We start from the raw sequence: 20,606 nt of genomic DNA on the forward strand, positions 1-20,606 counted from the left end.
GCTTACTTCTCCTCCTTCCTTCTCCTTCCTTCCCCCTTCTTTCCTCACAGACTCTCCTCCTCTTTTTGCTTTCGTGTTTTTCCTTTTTATTTTCTTTCTTCCTTCCCTCACATTATTCTCTCTGTCTGTCTGTCTGTCTGTCTGTCTCTGTCTCTGTCTCTCTCTCTCCCCTCAACTTTCTCCTCTCGTGCGTCCTCGCTTCCTATGTCATTCTCACGCTGTTCCCACGATCTTTTCTTTCTTGTTTCCCTTCCTTTATTCCTTCCATCCTTCCATCTTTCCTTCCTTCCATTCTTTCCCTCTCCACTTCCTCTACCTTTCCTCTCCTTCTTCCTTCTTTCATTCCCTTGCCCAGTACCTCTCCTTCCTTCCTTCCCGCCCCTCCTTCCCACTCTTCCTTCTCCTCCCTCCCTCATCCCTTCCTTCTAGCCATGTACCAGCTGACGTCCTCATGGCTTCCCTTTCATTATCCTCTGCATGGCGGCTGTCACATGAATTTTTTCAAGGTATTTTTTTTTTCAGTATTTCTTGAAACTCACATACACACATGTACAGGCACGTACATTTTTAAGTAACACACACACACACACACACACACACACACACAGATATACCAACATATATCATCTTCATCTTAACCCTATTTCTTACTAATTCTTGGTGGTAGGATTTAAAAAAAAAAGATACAGATATAAATATACGTTCAAACATATATACTGCACACACAGCTACACAGATACACATACACACACACACACACACACACACACACACACACACTCTCTCTCTCTCTCTCTCTCTCTCTCTCTTTACATGATTTTGTGGTCCTTTTTTCTCTGTACAATGACAAGCATAAATTACACTCATGACTGACGACCGGTTTTGTGTTTTGCATGACGCTAAAAAAAAAGAAAGAAAGAAAAAAAAAGAGATTACCCACGTGTGCATTCTGCCGCTCTCTCTCTCTCTCTCTCCCTCTCAGTCCTTCCTTCCCCTTCCACCGCCGCTCCTCATCTGCCAGTCTGTTCCACCTGCCGCCATTCTGTTCCATCACCGTTCCTGTCCCGTTCCCCTCAATGCCACCCCGTTCCACTGTTCCACCACAAGAGCAGCACCACACAATGCCCGGGTACCCCTCCCTGTTCCACCACCCATCATCCAGTACCACCAAGCACCTCCCTGTTCCACAAAATACTAATGCATCACCACATATATCACTGTTCCACCCACTGTTCCGCCCATTGTTCCACCTTCTTAGTGCACGAAAAAGAAGTGGCATTGTATTTTTTATGGCAAGAATTATCTGGTATTCTCAGCTTGTTTTTTCCACCACTCATGGCCTCCAACCTTTTACCCCTTCAAGGTCGGTACAACTCTAGTATTCTCTTCCAGCCAACACCAGGCGACGTACTGGACTGAGTGTAAAAGAACCTGGGATTGCTTTCCTGTCTCTCTTAACTCTCTTATGGTCAGGAAAATTTAAGAATTCTACTCCAGCTGAAGCCAGGCGACAGAGGGGCATTGACGCTTGAAAGTGTTGAACGGAGTGTGTGAGGCGATCTTGATTTTAGCTTTTGTCAACTTTCTATACACTGGATGACGTTTTACACCTTCTCAGCCTTTAGTTCTTCCTTTTTCTCTATTCTTTCATTTATATGTAGAACAGCCTCTGAATTTGTGGGTGTATGGAGTGAACAAATGATAGTTTCTTTTTGCCAATCGATTAAAAAAGTGAAAATAATCACAAATTAAGCGAATTTAACCTTTTTATCTTATTTAAACTGAGAGAGAGAGAGAGAGAGAGAGAGAGGTTAGACACGGCGGATGGGTACGGCTGATTAAGACAAGTGAGGGGATGTAAGAGGGGAGGGGTTGAGGAAGGGGGTGGGGATGAGAGTGGCAGGGGGGAAACAGAGACAGTGGGGATATTTAGAGAAGGGAAGGTGGGGATGAGGTGTGGGGGATGAGAGGGGGCAGGAAATGGAGTGAGAAGAGGAGGGGTAGGGGTTATTGAGATGGAGGAGAGGGTGAGAAGTGAGAAGGGGGTGAGGAGGGGAAGGGAAAATGAGACTATATATTATGAATGCTGGGCTGAGATGGGAGGAAAAAGGGTGGGGGTATAAGGTGGGGGGAATAGGGGGTCCAGTTAACAAGAGAGGGGGACGGTGGTGGGAGGGAAAGAGGGGGGTGTTGCAGTATTTTTTTTTATCCATTCTATTTTGCCTCATTTCCTTCATCCTGTCTCGTTCTCCCGTTCTGCACCCACTTCCTTCCGCTTCTCTCTCTCTCTCTCTCTCTCTCTCTCATTAATCTTCCTCTACTGAGTCCTTTCCCCTCTCCCCCTCCACCCTCCAAGTAAACTTCTCCCACTCTCTCTTCTCTTCCTTCCTCTTTCCTCTCCCAACCCTCCCCTCCGTTCTGTATTATTTCCCCTCCCTCTTGATTTCCTTTCTCTTTTTTCTCTCTGCCTTTCACTTTTGTCTGTTTCTGTTTCGTTCCCCTCTCTTATTCCTCTCTCCTCCCTCCCTCTTCCTTCTTCCAATACTATTTCTCCCTGTCTTACTTCGTTTTTCCTCTTATACTCCTCTTATCTCTCCGCATTTGTCACTCTCTCTGTTCCTCTCTTTCCTCTACTCCTTCCATCTCCCTTCCCCTCTCTTTTCCCTTTCCTCTCCTCTCCCCTCCTCTCTCCCTTCACTCTCTCTCTCTCTCTCCATTCCCTCTTTCCTCTCTCACTCCCTCTCTCTCTTTCCTCCCCCCCTCCCTCCATTACCACACAGGCCTTCATGTTTGTACCCTTAACATGTCTTGCATAACCGTTCCCTGCCTCACCCTCCTCCACCCTGCCTCACCCTCCCCTACGCAGCCTCACCCTCCCCTGCCATAGCCTCAACCTCCCCTACTCTGTCTCATCCACCCCTAACCTGCCTCACCCTCCTCTACCCTGCCTAGCCATTTCCCTTCCCTCCCCTCTTCACTCCCCTGCCTCACCCTCCTCGATCCTGCCTCACCCCATCCGTGAACTACCTCACCCCAACGTCCTACCTCACCCCTGTTTTATACATCACCCTAGCCTACCTCATCCCATTCCTCCTCTGCCTCACCCTATCTTACATCATCCCTAACCTACTTAACCCCACTCCTTCCCTGCCTCACCCTATCGTACATCAACCCTAACCTACCTAATCCCACTCTTCCACTGCCTCACCTTTGTCATCTCTAACCTACCTTACCCCATCCATGCTCTACCTCACCCTACCATACATTCATTCACCCACCCCTACCCACATCCCTGCCCTACCTCACCCTACTATACATTCAGTCACCCACCCCCACCCACATCCACCCCCTCCTGTACCCAATCCCTGCTCCCCGTCGACCTCCCACTTGCTATTCATATGTTTCCCTCCCTCTGTTCCCTCTCCCCTCCCCTCCCCTCCTCTCCCATTCTACTACTCCTTCCCCTTCACTTCGTTCTCTTTCTCTCTCCCCCCTCCTCTCCCCACTCCCTCCCTCCTCTACTATATCGTCCAGACTCTCCACTTTCTATTCATGTTTCCTTCCCTCCGTCCCCTCCTCTCCGTCCCCTCCTCCTACCCTACCGTACCCCTCATTTCGTTCCCCTTTTTTCTCCTCTGCCTCTCTCCTCTTCTATCCCCTCCCCTGATTCCGCTCTCTTTCTCCCCTCTCCCTTCTCCCTCCTTCTTTTTTCTTCCGTTCCTCCATCTTTACCTCACTGTTCTCTTCTTCTTCAGTTCTCCCTCGCCATCTCTGTTCTTCATCTCCTGTTAACGTCCTCTTTTCTTCTTTGTCCTCCCTCCTCTCCTCTCTACCTCTTTCCTTCCCCCTCTCCATTCTCCTTCCGTATCTCTCTTCCCCATATCCCACTCCATTTCCCCTCAATCTTCCTCCTTCCCCTCTCCACCCTCCCTCCCCTCTTCATTCTTCTCCCTGCTCCCATTTCCCTCCCTCTTCCCCACTCCCTCTCCCCTCCCTCCTCTTCAGTCTTTCCCCTCTTTCTCATTCGTCCTCCCACCCACGTACAGTACCTTGGCTTAGTACTCTCTCTCTCTCTCTGTCTCTCTCTCTCTCTCTCTCTCTCTCTCTCTCCCAAACTGGCAAGGAAATAAGAAAATATAGTGGGAAGGAATGGAAGAGAGGAAAGGGGGGGGGAGGAAAGAAAGTAAGAGATAGAAGGGGAAAGATGGATAGCCAGAAAAGGAATGGAAGGCGGAAGGGAAGGAAAGAGGAAATGAAACAGAAGGAAGGAGGGAAAGAAAGGGGGAGGGAAGGAGAAAGGGGAATAAAGGTATGAAAATGGAGGAGAGAAAAGAAGGAATGAAAGGGAAGGGAAAGGAGAAAAAGACAACAAAAACTGAATGAAACAAAGGGAAAGAAGGGAAGGGAAGGGAAGGGAAGAGAAGGGAAGGGAAGGGAAGGGAAGGGAAGAGAGGAAGGGAACGAGGGAGAAGAAAAGGAAGAATGGGAAGAAAAGAAGAGGAAGAAATGACAGAAAGGGGGAAAGAAGAGGAGGGAGGGAAAGGGAAGGAATGGAAAGAAAGAGAAAGGAAAAGAAAAGAGGCAAGAAAAAGGGAAGAATATAGAGGGAAGAGAAGGCAGGGAAGAAAGGGAATTTGGGATGGAATGAGAAGGGAGGGAAGAAACGGAAAACAAGAAAAGGATGAGAAGAAATAACTGAAAGAAAAGAAGGAAGGGAAGAAGGGAAATGGAGGGAAGAAAGAGACAGGAGGAGAAGAAGAAACTTTAGGAACGAAATTGGAGAAAAAAGGGAAGGGAAGAGAGGGAAAGAAAAGGAAAGAGAGCTGGGGGGGGGAAGTATACGGGAGGCACCCACAATAAGAGTAAACGGAAATTCCGACCCGGTCACTCACAGCTGCTCTCTCTCTCTCTCTCTCTCTCTCTCTCGCTCTCTCTCTCTCGCTCTCTCTCTCTCTCTCTCTCTCTCTCTCTCAAACCCTTCCCTTCAACGACATATATTATCCTGTGTTCCTGCCACCTCCAGACGATTTTATTCAGCATGGTAGAGGCTTTCCTACCTGGAGGGGTTAACTATAAGGTCGTGTACTAAGCTGCACGTGTGGCTTCGTAGCACCGTTCCCTAAGCGATTTATTAAACAAGTTACAGCTGACCATTCTCATATCGACAGACTTTGCATTAGAAACACGAGAGGATACTACGATACGAAGTGCAGAATAAATCGCTAAGTAAAAGGTGTCACGAAGACTACAATGCCCTGGAGAACTCTGCCCATAGACTCCATTCATCCCTTCTATGGGATTTTTTTTAAGTGGATAAAATCGCTTGGAGGCAGAAAGGTTTTAATGTGATTAATTTGGTCCACATACTCTCTCTCTCTCTCTCGTTTGTAGTTTTTGTCTTTTTATATTTCCCTTAGTGTCATCAACTCTCATTCTCCTCTTTCCGGTTTCAGTTCAGAGAGAGAGAGAGAGAGAGAGAGAGAGAGAGAGACCGGTTGGGGGGGGGGGGCCAGAAATGCAGGATGAAACTAATTACGCATTGAGAGTGCTCGTGAGAGGAGGGGGAGGGAAAAGAAGTGGGGGAGAAGAGAGGCTGGGGAGACAGAGAAGAAAAGAGGGTGAGGGGGCGGGGAAGGGGGAGGGAAAAGAAGTAGGGAAGGGGAAAAGAGAGGAGGGAGGGTTAGGTGAAGGAAGGGAAAAGGAAGGAGGGAGGGAAGGGGAAGCAAGAAGGGGAAAAAACAGATGAGGAGGAGAGGGAGGGGGAGGGAGGTTGCAGAAAAATGGAAGGGTATGGGTGAGGGAGGAAGAGAAGGGAAGGACGAGAGATAGAAAGGAAGGGTGGGGAGGAGAGGGGATAGGAAAGACGGAGGTAATGGGACAGGAAGGAGGGCTGGAAAGGGGAGGGGAGAAGAAGGATAGTTGGGGAATAGGAAGGAAAAGAAACGATGGTTAGAGTAGGGAGGGGGAAAAAAGAGGGGTTGAGAGAAATAACGTAGGGGAAGGAGGGTTGGGGAGAAGGAAGGAAGAGGAATGAGGGCTACGGTAGAGGGAGGTGAGAAAAGGGGAGTTGAGAATAATAGGGTAGAGAAAGGAGGGATGGGGAGAGGGAGTGTGGAGGAGGGAGTTTTAAGAAGCATGGGGCTGGGACAGGGTTGGCTAAAATCGTGTAGCCTTGAAAAAAGGAAAGAAATAAGAGTAAAATGAGTCCAAAAACAAGAATAACAAAAAAATGAGGTAAGCATGCTCAGAGGGTTAACCTTGACCCCTGACTCGCTTCCCTTGACCTAGACTGACTCGAGTTCATCAAGGAGGTACTTGATATCTGTTCATTCGCTTAGTTATCGGGTTATTTTTATTTTATTTTTTATTTATTTATTTTTTGAGAGAGAGAGAGAGAGAGAGAGAGAGAGAGAGAGAGAGAGAGAGAGTGAAAGAGAGAGAGAGAATACCAACAAATACAGACATACAGATCCAAAGATAGAGATAATTACTGAAAAACACGAAGTCTGGGCCAATATAATGTACCAGGTTGATAATTAAGAGATGAACAAGTGAGATAGCAATAGCAGAAGAAAATGGCGACCTGAGATGCTATCGAGAGAGAGAGAGAGAGAGAGAGAGAGAGAGAGAGGGGGCCGTCTGCGTACCCAACAAGACCTTTTTTGCACTATTCGTACTCAGGCCCCCTTCCTCTCTCTCTTTCTCTCTGTCTCTGTCTCTGTCTCTGTCTCTCTCTCTCTCTCTCTCTCACGTAATGCCATTTTTTATCCATGTATTACAAGGATAATTAGTGTGTGGTTCTCTACTGCACAATGGATCCCCTCCCTGGGACCTTGAGCCAGGGGAAGAGGGGAGGGGAGGGAGGGGAGGAGTGAGGAGGGGAGGAAGGGGCGGGAGGGGAGGGAGGGGGGGGGAGGGGAGGGAGGGGAGGAGTGAGGAGGGGAGGGAAGAGGAGGAGGAAGGGAAAACTCTAAGGGACATAGTTCTGAGGAAGGAAAGGGAGGGGAAGGAGGCAGGGAAGAGAGGAAGGATGTTGGAAGTCGTGGAGATAAGGTGGAAAGTGGGAGGGATGGGGAGGGAGGGGAAGACAGAAGTCAGGGAGGGGAAGAGGAAGAGATAAATGAAGCGGGAAGTAGTGGAGAGATGGGAGGGAAGGGAAGGGTGATAGATGAGATGGGGAGGATTACACAGGATTACACAGGAAAGCAAACAGCAACAGACCTTATGGTCCTTTCGAGGCTGCTTGTTAGAGAAAACTATGACTACAAGATCTAACTCTACATGTTGAAGGATAAGGATAGGAAAGCAAGAAGGCTCCCCCCACCACCAAACCCTCCAGGAAAAAGTGAGAAAAACCACCATGCAGCATGGAAAAACTGACATGGAAATTTTACAGGAAACACTGGAAAGGAAAAGTCACATTCTGTAATACTTTATCTATAAGCTACCCGATAGAGTAACCTGAAAGAGAAAGTAAACAAATAAAATAATAGTTACCGCATGACATTATAAACCAGTCACATTGAGTTAATGGGAAGTCTGTGGACATAACGTGGAAGCTACACACTGCACAGTGTGGATGTTTAGGGGTGGTGCAGCAGCCTTGCCTGGCGCTTTTAAGGTAGGCAGCAGTCAATCAGGCCCTAGCTCCGTTTGCTCCACTGAGACAAGGAACTCTCCCATGTGGGACAAGTACACAAGTTTCATTCTGAAGCAGTGACCCCTGGTACATTAAAAAATCCCGATGGTGGTCACTTGACTAACAGGGACCCTCAGTGATCCACAGCCCATCACAGGTCGAAAGTAAGAGTAGTGACCGTTAACTCAGGGTTATCTGTGCAGCTCCTAATCTGTGCTTATATTGCTTTCTTTGCGCTGGGGAGACTGAAAAGTATATAGGACGGGTGTCTTAGATAAAAGGGGACTGCACAGTGCAGTGTGGATGTGCAATGCACAGAGTGGATGTTTAGGGTGGTGCGGCAACCTTCCCTGGCGCTTTTTAGATAGGCAGCAGTCAATCAGGCAATAGCTCCGTTCACTCCACTGAGACAAGGAACTCTCCCATGTGGGACAGTACACAAGTTTCATCCTGAAGCAGTGACCCCTGGTACATTAAAAAAATCCCGATGGTGGTCACTTGACTAACAGGGACCCTCAGTGATCCACAGCCCATCACAGGTCGAAAGTAAGAGTAGTGACCGTTAACTCAGGGTTATCTGTGCAGATCCTAATCTGTGCTTATATTGCTTTGTTTGCACCGAATAAATTGAAAATGTATAATATCGTGACGCAACACTATGTACGGGTACATTGTTTACGGGGTGTCTTGTAGACTAAGGGGGCATGAACTTCCATGTACCGTAGCTATAAAAGCAAGTTATTCGGACAGAAAAAGAGTCAGCTGAGGATTTTCGTGCAAATACTTGTCTAATTTGTTTTTGAATGTCTCAATTGAGATACTGTTCACGGTATCTGAGGGTAATCTGTTCCAGATATTTACAACTCTGTTAAAGAAGAAGTATTTTGCTTCGTGGGATTGGAATCGTTTTCCCATGATTTTGCAGCCATTACTTCTGGTTTGACTCGACCGGTCTATATCAAAATATTTATTCATGTCTAAGTTGTCATATCCCTTCATGATTTTGAAAACTTCAATAAGGTCCCCTCTTAACCTGCGCTTCGTTAGGCTAAATAATTTAAGTTCTTCAAGGCGTTCCTCATATGGTTTGTTTCTAAGTCGTGGTATCATTTTTGTGATTCTTCGCTGAATTTTCTCTAATTTTTCAATGTCCTTTCTGTAGTACGGAGACCAGAATTGCACACAATACTCAAGATGGGGGCGCACTAGCGAGTTGTACAAGGCAAGTATGACTTTTTCCGATTTAAACTCGAAAGTTCTTCCAATAAAACCCACTAGCTTGTTTGCAATTTTTACCGCATCGGTACACTGCTTGCTTGGTTTTAGGTCATTTGATATTATCACACCAAGATCCTTTTCACTGTCTGTACTTGATAACTGAATATTGTTCATTTTGTAATTTGCATGGACATTGTTACTTCCAATATGAAGTACTTTACATTTTTCTGTGTTGAATTTCATTTGCCATTTTTCTGCCCAGGAGGAGGAGGAGGAGGAGGAGGAGGAGGAGGAGGAGGAATAAAGATGAAGCGGGGAGAATGAGGGAAGAGGAGAGCGAGAAGAAGGACGAGGGAGAGAGGTAGAGAGAATGAGTAGAAAGGTCAAAGGAGAGAGAGAGAGAGAGAGAGAGAGAGAGAGAGAGAGAGAGAGAGAGAGAGAGAGAGAGAATAAAAGCCTCACGATTTTGCCCAGGTATTCATCTCTCTCTCTCTCTCTCTCTCTCTCTCCGTCCCCTTTCAGACATCTCGCTCCTAATGCCCCTTCCTCGCCTCTCCTCTCCTCTTCGTCCCCTCTCTTCCCCTATCCTACCCATCCTCCCCATGACTCCTCATTAATCATTCTTCTCCCTTCCTCTCCTCCTCCTCTCTTTTCCTCTCTCCTCTTCTCTCCTCCCCTACTCTTTGTCCTCATGTCTCCTCTTTTCCCATCTCTTCTTGACTCCTCTGCTCTTCTCCCTCCACTCTTCTCCTCCTCTCTTCTTCCTTCACCTTTAGTCTGGTTCTGTTTTTCCTCGCATTCCCTTCTCTCATCTCTTTCTTTCTCCTCTTCTCTTTTCTTCCATGTTCCCCCCTCTCTTCTTTTCTCATTCTCTTCTTCCCTCCTAGGTTTCTATCCTTGTCTTTAACTCAGAGTAGTTTTGTTAGTTCCAACCTTCCCTATAACAAACAGTCACGAAAGGACAAACGGGTCTGTAGCTGTTTCCTTTGTACTCCTTTGTACTCTTCTCTCCTAATTTCCTTTACCACGGTCACTCCTTCTCTTCCTCTTTTATTCCTCCCGTCTTCTTGCCAGCATTCATTTTCTCTTTTCATCTCTATCCCTTCCCTTCCTTTCCTTCCTTTTTCTTCTCCTCCCTCTCCTTCTCTCCATATCACTCTTCTTCCTACTCTTCCCCTTCTCCCCCTTCCCGTGCTCTCTACCTCCCTCGTATCTGCTGTCAATCTTCTACGTCTGTTCCCCGTTCACCCTTCCATCTCCCTGTCCATCTTTTCATTGCAGTTTCTTCAGTTTCCTTAATTCTCTCCTCTTTCCTACTCACTCCTATTTCTCAGGATTTCTTGTCTTTCTTTGTTACTTTTCACCGGTTTCTTCTTTTTCTCTCCTTCCTTTTTATCTTCCTTGTTCCTTTTTCCGTTCTGTCCTTCCTTCGTCCTGACTATCTTTCCCAACATCTTTTCATTCTCTTTTCTGTAGTCTCCTCTTTCTTTCCATCTTCCTTGTTCCCTTGTTTTCTTACTTCTGATCTCTTTTCTTCTTTACTCCTTTAATTTCTTCATTTCTATTATTCTTCCCTCTTTCTTCTTCACTTTTATTTTCGTCTCTCATCCTCCTCTTTTTCCTATTCGCCCTTTTATTTTCTTAATCTTTTTCATCCTTCCCTCTTTTCTGATCACTCCATTTCTTCATTTTTCTTGTTTGCCCTGTTTACTGCTCATTCTATTTCCTGCATCTCCTTCATTCGTCCCTCTTCCCATCCATTTTTTCACATATTTTCTTCTGGTCTCTAATTTTCTCCGTTTCTTGCTCACTTCTGTCCCTCCTCACACTGATCATTCTTTCTAGGAATTTACACCGGCTTTCCCTCCCCCCTCTTCTCTCTCTCTCTCTCTCTCTCTTTCTCTCCCCACTTGCCAGCGTATAGGGACGATGACCGAGTGGGACCTTAACTCATTCACCTTGACCTTCAAGAGAGAGAGAGAGAGAGAGAGAGAGAGAGAGAGAGAGAGAGAGAATATACATACACATACATTTAAACATACACACACACATATATAGGGCCGGTATTTAAACAGGCAGGATAGACAGCGAGCAAGACAAAAAAATGAAAGATCTGACGTCAGATTATGAAACAGTGAGTTGAATGAAGACAGTGATTATTATGCAGCTTAGGTTTACGTGTACTTGTTTATATCAAGCAACGTTGCCAGACAAAGGTAAAAAGTTGGACAGATAGACAGACAGACTGATAAAGGTAGCAGATACAGAGAAAGACAAATTAACCTGACAGTTACAGACAACCAGAAGACTAGGTTACAAAACAATATCAGTAAATGCAGAGAGCAATGCAAGAACGCGTAGTATGCATCTCAGGCCTGTTCTAGGTATCCAGCAACGTCAACCGAACGTGACCTGCAGCTCCCCCACTTCTCGTAACCGGATTCCTTCAATCTGTTCATTTCCCAGCCGTGTTCGACCGCATCATCCCGTGTCTGTAGCGCTAATCAGTTTCCAGGAAGGTCTGGGAGTCAAAAATATATTGCTGTGTGTGTCTGACGAATAATTTTTTTGGTATTGTGGCCTCTTGCTTATTTGGATTTGAAGTCGGCGAACTGTAGGCTAAAGTTCCCTTCTTCTGCAGCTCACCATTCTCCTTTAGGGGGACAGGGAAGGGACTGGGGTGTTTTTATACAACGGGCAGAGGAGCTACCCAGTTATATCAGTGCCACCACCGAATGGCGTCATTCTTCAGAACAAAGAATACTTGATACAGGGATTTAAATACGCAGCAACACCATCATCATCAACATTATTACCAACATTAACAGCAGCATCAATATCTATGCATAAAATACCAAAAACAAATGTAATGGAAATCGTATGAACCGCTGCCTACTGTACGTTTCAGCCACATAGATGTTATGAAACATTTTCTGTATAAGGAAAGAATCCATCTCAAATTGTGTGAACTAAAACATGCGTAAAGGTGAGAAAGCGAAGATGCTGGAAGTGAAATGGGGAAAGGGATAAGAGAGACGGTGGCCTGGAGGAGGTTATGAGGTGGGTTATGGGATGGGTGGGGTAGGGGAGGCGGACAACAATAGCAGCAGCAATACAATGTAGTGTACAGTAGTGTAGTGTTGCATACTGCAGTGTTGTACAAAGTAGTGTAGTAAAGTGTAGCCTAGTATTGTGTGGTGTGGTGTAGTGTAATATAGTAGTGTACAATGTGGCATAGTGTATTACAGTACAATGCTGTATATAGTACTATAGTATACTGCAGTACAGTTTAGGGTAGTAAAACAGTATAGTACATATATATATATATATATATATATATATATATATATATATATATATATATATATATATATATATATATTTTAATGAGTCCGACTCTGGGCATAGGCTTCACAGCCTGCTTTCAAGGCCCAGTAGTCCTCCTACATACAGCACACCTCTACATGTCAAAATATTGTGCAGTATAATATACTGCAGCGCCACGTAGTGTTGGGCAATACCGTGTAGTTGTGTAAAATAGCGATTGCGGGCAGGGAAGGAAGGGAGAGAGAGGAGGTAAGGAGTAGGAGGGGCGGCAAGGCTTTGAGCAACACCCCGCCTCGCCTTGCCTGGGTCCGCTAGGCTGCACTGCTGGCGATCGATGTCAACACTGTGTACTTCCAAGGACCTACGGCCCTGGAGAGGGTGTGAGCTGGTTCAGGGAAGGGGATTGGGTTGGTGGGGGGCTATCTCATGGAAGGATAATGGGGAGAGGGGCTAATGTAATGAGGGATAATGGAGAGGGGGTACTTGAAGGGAAGGCAATGTCCTAAAGAAGGAGCTACTTCAGTATACGGAAATGGGTAGGTGAGCTAATTCATCAGAAATACGAGTAGGAGGGTAACTGGGGAGAAAGATGTAGAGGAAAAGGGGTTGAGAGAGAGAGAGAGAGAGAGAGAGAGAGAGAGATGCAAAACAGACAGAGATCGGCTGCAACTGGGTGTGCCATCATGTATGCAAACTACCGAAGAACAACATTTACAACGTGCCGTAAAGTGCATCAGTATCGTGCCCAAAAGTACTTACGGACTACTAAGCAACGTACCTAAAATTCACTGTACATTCACTCCTGTTTACAACCTCCAGGCTTCTACGACTCACTCTCAACTGAATAAAATCGTCTGGTGTTTATTTCAATAAAATACTAAAGCTGACACGAGTTTGGGAGTATTAAATGACCTTGGTAATACTTAAGCAGCATGTGTAAGATTTGCTGTAAAGGAAATCAGTATTTTTTTAACTCTCTTTGGCTGGAATAATTCGAGTATTCTATCCCAGCTAAAGCCAGACGATTTTACTCATCTGACAGTAAGTTGCAGGCGCCTGAGAGAGTAACATGACTCCAAACGCCATCTAAGGAGTTCTAGCTCACTCAGGTCACTTCTTCCTCCATTCACTGCTAAAAGCCTAATCAGACTTCATCACATGTCACCATTTATCTATTCATTACTCGACACCTGATACTAGAGTTCATCCAGGTTAGTCTAGACAAATCTATCTATCTACCTATCTATCTATCTATCTATCTATATCTATATATAATATATATATATATATATATATATATATATATATATATATATATATACACACACACACACTAGTACCTATACTTCATCCATCTTAACTTTGATATTTTCGTCTCTCTGTGGCATATTTTCCGTAGCCTAATGACAGCGAATGACAATACCGTAACTTCATCTTTCCCATTATGTTCATCTTTTACTCTATGTCAGTATTTACGAAGAACAAAGAGTAATTCTAGGCCATGTTAAAGGGAACAAAATGTACTCATCACTTCATGCCACCCTCCCTCATGTACTTTCCACTCTATCCTCTCCTTCGTTCGCAAAGGAAGGGAGAGGAAGCAAAGAAGAGAAGGAAGAGATAGAGGGAAGGGGAGAATGAAGACAGGGATTGGGAAAGAGGGTAGAGGGATGGGGGGGAATGGAGACAGGGAAGAATAGATTTGGAGAACTGGAAGGACGGAAGGAAGGGAAGGGAGACGTAGAAGGATGGGGAGAAATGGAGAAGAGGCGGAAAGAGGGAAGGGGAGTTGTCGAGAGGTGGGAAAGGGAGAGGTGGGAAAGGGAGAGGTGGGAAAGGGAGAGGTGGAGAAAGGGAAGAGGAAAGGGAGGGGAGAGAAAGAGGGATGGGAAACGATAGTGAGAGAGAGAGAGAGAGAGAGAGAGAGAGAGAGAGAGAGAGAGAGAGAGAGAGCCAGGTAAGTCAGGCAGATGAGTATGGCAGGCGAGTGGGGCAGACAAGTGATGAAGGTGAGTGAGGACGATGAGTGAGGCTGGCTAATGAGACAGGTGTGTAGGATAGGTGAGTGAGGCAGATGAGGGAAGGAGGTAGGTGAGGCAGGGAAGGACGAAACTGGAAGAGAGGCAGGAAGGGGGATGGGTAGGAGGGAAAATGGGGTGGAGGGGGGGAAGGTAAATAAGGAGTATACTCAAAGAAGGATGGGAGGGGGGGAAGGGAAGGAAGAAGAGGAGGGGGGATGATTGAAGGGAGGGAGACGTGAAAGGGACGGTGAGAAGGGGACAGAGGGGTGGGGCGGTTGAAAAATGGAGAGAGAAAAGAAGGAGAAGAAGGAAGAGAAAAATGAAGTGTAACTGAATAGGAGGGGGGAGAGGAGGACGAAAAAGGGGTGAACCTAGTGGGGAGATGAGGGATGGGGAAAGGGAGGAGAGGAAAGTAGGGTGGAGGGAGGGAAGGAGGGAGGGAGGGAGGGAGGGAGGGAGGGAGAGGGTAGAGTTACAGGACAGGAAGGGGGAAAGGAGGAGAAGGGAAAGGGAGAGAGAAGGGAAGAAGAGGAGAGGGGGAGGGGGGAGGAGAGGTTGAGTGTTGCTGTGAAGTCATTGCACCACATGACCCGGTACTGCATGAGTCTCCACGCACCAACACACGCACGCAAGTACTCACACACGCAAGCAAACACTCTACACGAACGCACACATGCACTGATTCACACACGTGCACCTGCTCACATTCGGAGAGCACTCAAACAAGCTATGGACAAACACACACCCCAACATCCCCCCTCCACACGAAATCATTCACCTATGTTCACACGGAAAATCATCACACACACACACACACACACACACACACACACACACACACACACACACACAAATAAGCATAAGGCTCGGCTAACACACGCAAAGCACGAAACTACAAACGCACTAAACCTTGCACACAAGCAATTAATCACCCAGCGGCACAAGAACGCACTCAAATGGGCCTTTCTTATGTACACGCACGCACTCACTAAAGGAACGCAGCTCTTTCCTGTCTGCACGCAAGTCACTGACCTCACGCAAAGTCAGACTCTCTCTCTCTCTCTCTCTCTCTCTCTCTCTCTCTCTCACACACACACACACACACACACACACACACACACACACACACACACACACACACACACACACACACACACATAAGGACACTTGACAACTCATATTCACGGCTACACACTCAATTTGCATGCAAGAACACACTACCGTATGCAGACAGCCACGCCTCTGCACGCGATAATCGCATACACAACGGTCACCTCACAAATCACACACACACACACACACACACACACACACACACACACACACACACACACACACACACACACACACACACACCTACGTTCAAAAATATGTTCCCCATCGTAAAAGGAGAAGCGTGAGATGGGGAGTGGGGAGAAAGAAGAGAAGGAAAGAGGAGAGGACTAAGTAGGAAAAGAAAGAAGGAGAAAAGAGAAGAGTTAAAACAAGGGAGTAAGAGGAGAGGTGGGAGTACGAGAGGAGGGAAAGAGTGAAGGGACTGAGAGAAAGGAGAAGAAGAGAAAGGACAATGGGAGCAAGGGAAGAGAGGAGAAAAGAGGAGATGAGATGAAGAAGAGCAGGAAAGGTGAGGAGTGAAGAGATGAGCAGAGAAGAGGAGAGTACAAGAAGAGAGGAGGAGAGGAGAAATATGGAGAGGAGAAAAAACGGCACAAGGGGGAAAGATGAGAAGAGATGGAGAGAGTGGGAATTAAGAAAGAAGAAAGAAAGGAGAGGGGAAGAAAAGGACAGAGGAACGGAAAGGAGTAGAAAAGAGAAGGAAGCACGAGAAGAGAGTGCAAGAGAAGAGAGGAGCAAAGAGGAGAGAAGGAGATGAGATAAGAGTAGAAGACAGCAGACGGAGAAGAGAGAATGAGGAGGAAAGAAGAGGAAAGGACAAAAGTGAACAATAAAAGAGAGGAGGAGGGGAAGGAGAAGGAGAGAAGACATAGGAGGAGGAGTAGGAGAGAAGACATAGGAGGAGAAGGGGAAGAGAAGATATTAGAGGAAAATGAAAGGCGATACAGGAGGAACGAAGAAGAGAAGCTAAAGGAGGAGGAGGAGGAGGACAGAAGACATGGGAGGAGAAGATATTAGAGGAAAATGAGAGGCGATACAGGAGGAAGCGAAGAAGAGAAGCTGAAGAAGAAGGAGGGAGAGAAGGAAAAGGAATAGGCAAGGAGGAAGAGAAGGGAAATTATTTAATCTTTGCATCCTATTCTGCTTGCGGGGAGGAGGAGGCTTGGCCAAGATTAATCGTCTTTTACGCTCCCTTCTTCTTCTCTCCTTTTTTCTCTCCCTTCCTCCCTCCCTATCTTCCTCACCTATTTTATTCTTATTTTCTCTCTCTTCTCTACCCAGCCCATCTGTCTCTCTTCCTTCTTTCGATCTGCATGTCTTGCCTGATTGTTTGTTTGTGTCTGTCTGTCTGTCTGTCTCTGATCTCCCATCCTTCCTATCTTCTTTCATTTCTCCCCTCTCTCCGTTCTGTCACTCAATCTCCCTGTGTTTTCTTTCCTGTTTTTACACACACACGCACACACACACACACACACACACACACACACACACACACACACACACACACACACACACTTATAATAACAGGACCAATAAGTTTCCCCTTGAAACTGAGACTATCAAGTACCAGCTCAGTACTAAGAACACTGGGTTACACATGAATGAAGATAAGAGAGTAAGTGATAGAGAAGAGGGTATGGGGAAGCAGAAAAGGAGAGAGAGAGAGAGAGAGAGGGAGAAAGATGTAGAAGAGTGTAGGGGGATGAAGAAAACAAAAGCCTAATATTAATACTCAACAACTGCACGATCGTCAGTAAGGCAGACAATTTATACCAAGTCACAATCTTCCCCAGAACTATGATACACAACCATCGAATGTACTTCCAGGTCCCCAGATGTACTCCCGGATGAACAGGGACGTATGGAAAACAAACTTAGTCCAAGAGTCTGGCCGGACCGGGTATCAAACTTGGGAATTTCCAGCTTCGAACTCCATGTGGTAACCATTACACCACCTAGCGGGGAGAAGAAGGCAGAGGGAGAGAAGACGGTAGAGAGAGGGAGAAGGTAACTGGGAGAAGGTAGAGGGGGGAGAAGAAGGCAGAGGGGGGAGAACAGGGTAGAGGAGGAGGAGCAAAGGGAAAGGGAAGAATGGATGGCAGGCATAGGAGGGCAGGAGGAGGAGAAGGTGGCAGGGGGAGGTGAAGACAGCAGGGAAAGGAGGGTAGAGGGATGAGAAGATAGCAGGAAGAGGATGGAAGAGGGAGGAGACAGCTGGGAGAGGAGGACAGGGGGAGGAAAAGACGGAAGGGAGAGGTGGGTAGGGGGAGGAAAAGATCGCAGGGAGAGGAGAGGGAAGTGCATAAGGTTTATTGTTGGCTAAAATAGATCCACCCCATCCCCTTCCACCCTCCCAACCTTTTGTTACAGCCATGAACAAAAATTCGCCGACACTTCACTGGCAGCTCTGGCAATGGATGGTGTTCTATGAAATGAATTTATCTGATAGCGATAAGGCACACACAGCAAAGATGTAAGAGATGGAAGGATATTCTGTGACGTTCTGGGAGGAATGTGATACTGGATACACTGCTGGCAGGAGATTATTGACAAAATTCTCTTATGGCTGTACATCGCTTGTAATAAAGGGTCCGAGATGGATGACTAGACGAACCCTCTCTACTCCTCACCACTCTTCACCTCTCCTCTCCTCTCCCCTCCCCTCTCCTCTTCTCTCTCTTCCTTCCCGATCCCCATGAATCTACTTTCTACATCCTCCCATCCTCCTTCCCATTTACCTATCCCCTCTCCTCGTTCTAGCCTTCTGTTTCCTCTCCCTTCCGTTCCTCTCTCTTCGTTCTTCCTTCTCTTCCTTGGCTCTTTTGTCCTCTTAGCTCATCACTGGTCCTCCTCCCTCATCTTCTTGTCACACTGTATTTCCTTCTTTCTATTCATTCCTTTTCCAACCCTCCCCCATCTCCGTCCCCCTTCTACCCTCCCCTCTCTCTCCTTGCTTTCCCTTTCATCTTCCCTCCTGTCCCTTCTCCTCATTCATTTCCTCTTCTGTATCTCCCCCTCCCTTCCCCCTCTTCTCCTGTCTTTCCTTCACTCTCCTTCTGACTCCTTCCCGTCCACTCCCCTCCCTTCTTTTCTCCCCTGTCTCCGTTCCCTTCCCTTCTCTTCCCTTCCGCCCCCCCCCCTCTCTCTCTCTTAACCGACTCATCCCCCAGTCAACCAATTATCAAGCGACTTCCACTTCAAATCGACCAATCTCTCTCTCTCTCTCTCTTAAGAGCACGCACGCACGCGCGCGCGCGCACACACACACACACACACACACACACACACACACACACACACACACACACACACACACACACTCATATGCAAATTCTTCCTGCCTGCCAACATACCTACAGTTGAATCTCCCTTCCTGTCTGCTTGCCTACCAACCTACTTGCCCACTAGACTCCCTTGCCTAAATTACCCTTTTCTTACTCTCTACCTACTTACCTGCCTTCTTGCCCGTCTTCTGCCTGCCAGCCTGCCTGCTTAACTTCTCGTCTGCCTATTTTCCAACCTACCTACTTCCTGCTTACTTAACCTACCTGCATATGTACCTGCTTGCCTGCCTACCTTCCTACTATCCTGCCTGCCTGTCTGCCTCTCCCACCTAGCTGCCTGTGTACCTGTCTGCCTACCTGTCATGCAATCACTGATGTTGGAGGACGAGGCACCTGACAGCGAAAAAATAAAAATAAAAACGCCGCAAGCATGGATGTACACACACATTCATACGTATGTGTACACTGACCAACCTTCACTAAGTAAAATCATACACATATAAAACATATACGCATACATATTACACATTACACATGCAAGCATACATGAAGACATACACGTATACTCTATATATTCAGGCACACATACACATATATAAGACAATACTGATACTCAGACACTCAAAGCTCAATCCGCGAGCGCGTACACACACACACACACACACACACACACACACACAGGAAACTCCCTTTTAAGTTCAACACTGGTGGGTATCATTACCGGCAGACTCATGCACTTCCCCCACCCTCTCTCTCTCTCTCTCTCTCTCTCTCTCTCGCTCTCTCTCTCTCTCTCTCTCTCTCTCTCTCTCTCTCTCTCTCAGATGAAAACTGCGTACTCGGGTTTCAGAGATTACGATTACCAATACACAAAGATTTATTTCTGTTAAATTGAACATTTCTTTGATTCTCTAAAATTACTGCATTTAGTCTCTTCATCGCGAGAACGTCATTTCATTTTCATTTTTACTGCTGCCAGACGATGTAATTCAGTTAAGGAAAAGATCTGTCTGCCTGTCTGCTTACCAGTTTATATACCAGCCTGCCTACCTACCTATCTACTGGCTACCTTCATGCCAACTAAGGTACCTATCTGCCTACTTATCTACTTTCTTACCTATCTACTTACCTATATGGCTACCTCCCTAACTACCTACCTACCTACTTACCCACATACCTACCTACCTTCCTACCTACCTATCTCTACCCACATGTCCCCTTAAATGTCTTATCCACTCATCCATCCAAATACAAAAAATTCTTTTATAGTACTACAGGTTGTCAAAACAGTGATAATAATAGTAATAGTAATAGCAATAATAATAATAATAATAATAATAATAATAATAATAATACCAATAATAATAAATAATAATAAGGTTGTTGGAATCTCCTTTAACCAATTCGGATCCCCATAATACGTGAAAAGGAATTTATAACTGGTACTTTATATTTATTAACCAATGCGGCTTATTCCTACCTCATTACTAATGCTCACCAGTTTTTTCATATAACAACGACTTTATATTCAAGTTGTGAAAGTGGCCCAGTCCCGTCAGATGAAAGCAAACTGGGTACTTTTCGGAACCGCCAACGTGTGTATGAATTATTGGCCGTGACTGTGCAACTCCTAAGACGTGACGGGACTTGTGGATGAGCCTGTGCAGGAGAGGAGTGGATGGAGTGGAAGGGGATGGCAACAGATGGAGTGTTGCCTAAGCTATCGTGCCTCCAAGACAAACACCACGAAGTATTTACAACACAAGCACGATTATTCCTTACCCCTACATGTCACTCTCAATGATGAAATAACAGAAACTTTAAGCTACACATATTCTTCTGTGCTCTAACTTAACTAGATGCATGCTAACTCTTTACCGTTGCATGTCACACTATGAAGAAATAATAGTAACCTTAAAACAACACACATTCTTCTATATTCTGTTTAAACCACGTACATGGTAGCTCTTTAGCATGGAATCTCACTCTGTATAAGAATGA

The sequence above is a fragment of the Coenobita brevimanus genome, chromosome 80 (genome assembly GCF_032717465.1).
Source record: "Coenobita brevimanus isolate Jiangsu-jjx chromosome 80, ASM3271746v2, whole genome shotgun sequence".
Classification (NCBI taxonomy): domain Eukaryota; kingdom Metazoa; phylum Arthropoda; class Malacostraca; order Decapoda; family Coenobitidae; genus Coenobita; species Coenobita brevimanus.